General features: G+C 53.2%; 1 protein-coding gene across 1 annotated transcript in view; it reads right to left on the bottom strand.

The window, feature by feature from the left end:
• Nucleotides 1-4175, bottom strand: part of CDX1 (caudal type homeobox 1) — a 15192-nt gene that overhangs the window by 2239 nt on the left and 8778 nt on the right. The window lies entirely within an intron of this gene.

Below are 4175 nucleotides of genomic sequence, written 5' to 3'. Positions count from 1 at the left end.
GAGTCAGAAAGCCTGGGGGTAGAATCTGCATTTTTAATAAGTTCCCCAGGTGGTTCTGATTCAGGGTCCTTAGGCCACAAGTATGAACACTATGACATGGTAGATAAGGGCAGGTTGAGATGAATGAAATGGTAACTGCTCCTTTCTCCTCCGCAGAAGGTTGCAGAGGTGAGCCATTGCAGCAGAGGCGGAAGCTTGCTGGACAATCCTGGGGTATATGGCACCACAATTCCTGTCGAATGCAGCTGCTGGTGGCCTTCAAGGACCCAGCAGGTACCTCGAGAGGTCCTAGCCCTGGACACCAAGCCCTGAGCTACGGGGTTGCACCAGGGGCTGGGGATTGGCCTGCCTGGAGCCATCCACATTCCTGCCTGTGCCTGGGCACAGAGAAGGGGTGACTTTGCTTAGTCCACAAATATTTACTGAGCTCCTGCTCTGAGCCAAGCACTGAGGTACACAGGTGAGCAAAACGAAAAAAATCCAGGGCTCAGGGTAGAGGGAACAGCAAGTAAGGCCCTGAGGCGGAAGTGTGCCTGACATCTGGCACGTGTGAGAAGCAGTGAGGCGCAGCTGGGGTGCAGTGAGAAAAGGGAGCAGGGCAGGTTACCCAGGGCCTTGCAGGCCATGGAAAGGACTCTGGGTTTTACTGTGTCTGGGATGGGAGCCACTGCAGGGCTCTGAGCAGAGGAGACATGAGGTCTGATGTAGGTTTTAATATGACTCCGGTTGTTGCATGAAGAACAGATTGACGAGAGGAAGTGGGAAGCGCAGAGACCTGCACTAACCCGGGAGAGAGAAGGTGGTATCTTGGCTTCTACATGGGGCTCAGCCTGGGACCAGAAACTGGATTCAAGGACCAACTGGGGTTAATGTCAGGGCTTCTTTGGGTCTGGGATCAGAGGTCCGTCTGGAGAGAATATTAAGAGTCATGCTTGGCCCGGTCGGTGTGGGGGCCTGACTAAACACCAGTTTCCTCTGCAAGAAGCTGAGCACATGGCTATAAATAGGAGGCACACGCAAGCACTTTTGGACCCACACATGCATCCCACCAGGGCATGGTGGGTCTCTGGATAACCACTGATTCCTTCCCACCCCATCCAAGTGCCCCCACAACAGCTGGGCTGTCACCTCTGGGTCAGAGCTTTGGCCTTGCCTATCCCTCAGCACTTCTGTCCTAACTCCCCCTCCCCACCAGTTCCAGGCCATCCCCTCCCCCGCAACTCCGCCTACTCCACCAAACCCACGTAGCTTGGCAGGACAGCACTGGGCTTCTCAAGAGCCAAATGGTTTTGTGGAGAATGGGAGACAGCAGATGTTCCTTGGGTTTCCTGCCAGAGCAGCGGAACCATACCGGACACTTCCACATCTACTGCCCAATGCAGCACGGGACAACCTCGGCCTTCAGCCAGGCCTGGCCCAGGAAGGGGACAAGGGAGTGGCTGCTAAGGCCTGGGTCCAGATGGAGCCCCTCCTTGGCCTAGAAAATTCTACGCCAGCTCAAAAACAGTTCTGCTTAACGCCACCAGCACCAGAGCCCAGCAGAGCTCTGAATCCACAGCCCTTCCGGGTTCACTGGACTAGAGCCAGAAATGGTCGTGAGAGTTTAGTCTCTTCCTATTTTATAGATGAAGGGACCGAGACTCAGGATGGTTACATAGCTGCCAGAGAATCAAATAAGAGAGGCCTGGTGAGTCCTTCTAGTCTAGCCTCTCTGTGCACTCAAGGTCACCGATGCCCCAGGCAGGCCTGGACTTGCTCGAGGCCATGTCACCTGGCCTAGAGCTCTCCTTTCCCACTCTCCCTTCAAGACTCCTCACCCACCAGGTTTAGGGTCTGCAGAGTCTGCCATGAAGCCTGCTAAGCATTGGCAGCAGAAGTTCACAAAGCAGACCACCCATCTGCTCGTATTTCTGAGGAAGCGGGGGGCGAGGGGCAGCCCATGGTGAGAGCAGGCCCCTGGGAGCCCTGGGCTGTGGATAGAGGGTCTGCAGGCTGGGGGCCCTTGCCATTGTCCAGAAGACTCACAGCCTGAGGTGGAGGATGAGGCTTCCTGTCTACCCAAAGCTCAGCCTGAGAGATGACAAGCAGTGATTATGAAGTCACCTGTTCCCTCAGGCACCCAGCTCTTACTCCCATCCTTTCTCATGAGCAAGTGGGGATCCGTCACACCCGTGTCATAAATGGGGGAAATTGAGGCTCCGAAAGCGGCCCTTGCTGAAAGCCATCCTGCCTGGTAATGGTATGAACCTGGGCTCAGGTATCCTGACCTCCAGCCCAGCTCTTCCCAGAGTGGGGGCAAGGGGATGGGGTGGCACTAGAATGGAGATAAGGCTCTAGATGCATAATCACTCTCTCTGTTCTAGCAAAGCTGCCAGTGAAGACTCAGCCCATAGGCCCTGACCTCCGCCCCCAACTCTGGACCCAGGAGAGGGGCTGGTGGACTCAGGAACCTACTGGCTAACATCTATCTGACGGAACTGCTCAAAATGCATAGTTCCTGCCACCCCCCCCCACCCCCGCAAGAAAATCACTCTGCTAAAGAACACAATGTTTGCTATCATACCTTGTAGTCCAGGAACCAAGGAATCCTATATATCGTCCAGGGAGTGATAATTGGTGATGTCCAGCCTTGTTTAACATGCATATACCCTTACCCATTGATACCATTTTCTGAAATCGATCCCACAGATAAATGCCCAAAGCTGTAGCTGTTTGGAATAACACAGAAATAAAAACAATGGACACGCCTACGAGCAGGGAATGTGTTAAATAAGAGCTGTACATCCATGGAGAGGAGCGTTATGCAGTCATTCAAAAGCGATTAGAAAGCTCCACATGTACCAGTACGGAGCAATTTCTAAGATATGTTGTTAAGGAAAAAGAAAGCAAGACATTGAATGTTATAGTATAAAATGGGGGGATCCACACACACACGACCATATGGGAACCTACAGAGTTCTTTCTGAAAGGATGTACAAGAAACCATCAGCAAGCAGGGGCTGCTTCTGAGGAGGGGACTGGAGGCGGGGCGGGGGAGGGGTGCGCAGATAGAAGGGAGTCTTAGAAATGTTTTAATTTTTACCATGTGCAGATGTGGATCTGTATTTTTGATGACAGTCAGGAGCCCTGGGCTCCAGTCCCAGCTCTGGGCCAGAACTCCTGAATGCCCAAGCCACCCTCCCTTCCCCCTCCTGGGAGCACCTGTGCCAACCAGGAGTCTAGGAGGGAGGAAGCAGGGAGGCGGTGAGAGTGTCTGGGTAGGGAGAGAGCCTGGGATCAATGATTTACAGGCCCCTGGGACTCTGGAGCTAAAGGGGAAGTCCAGGCTCCTGGAACAGGTGTCTGATGGGGGCCACCGCCCCCAGCTACCTAATGAATAACTCTCTGGGCTAGATGCTAGTGCCAGTCGGTGGTGGGAGGGCGGGGAGCCCCGGCTTTTTAGGAGTGAGCGTAGCGGGGAGAGCCTTGGATGAGTGACCCAAATGAGAGGGGTTCTCTCTGCTCTGGCATTGAGACTTAAGGAATGTTTCATCCATGTGCACCAGACTGCCGTGGAGGTAGTGAGTTCCCTGTCCCCGAAAGTGTACACAGTGGAGGTCCTGGGAAGTTACAGTCTAATGGTTCCAGCAGCCTCACAACTGCCCGGGGGAGCTTTTTAAAAGAACAGATTCTAGCCCAGAAATTCAGATTCAGTGTGGCTGAAATGGGGCTCAGGGATTTGATATCTGAATAACTCTCAGGCGACACTGCATGTGGTTGTTTGGGCAAGCGGACCTCTGGGGTTGTGCAGTACAACTTCTCACTGGCTGAGTGATCCAGGACAATCACCTCTGAGCCTCATTTCTGTATCTATGAAATGGGGATAATTATTACTCTACTAATGGCCATGGCCATGTATCAGGCACTCTGTGTACACCTCTCAACAACCTGTGAAGTTGTGCAACTGTTATCCCTATTTTAAAGGTGGGGAAACTGAGGCTCAGAGAGGCCCACGCATCTGGCAGGTGAGATTTAACCCAGGTCTGTCCAGCCTCAGAAACAGCATTAGAACCTATCTCACAGTGTAAGGTCTCCAGTAATTATCTCCACCCCTGGGGTGCACAGGGATCACTTGAGATGGATGGACAACACTTAGCACAGGACCTGGCATGTAGTAGGTGCGTGGGAAAAGGCCG

Source organism: Pteropus alecto, unplaced genomic scaffold (genome assembly GCF_000325575.1).
Source record: "Pteropus alecto unplaced genomic scaffold, ASM32557v1 scaffold40, whole genome shotgun sequence".
NCBI classification, from domain to species: Eukaryota; Metazoa; Chordata; class Mammalia; order Chiroptera; family Pteropodidae; genus Pteropus; species Pteropus alecto.
The sequence above is the reverse complement of the archived record's forward strand: the minus strand, read 5'-3'. Positions and strand labels throughout refer to the sequence as shown.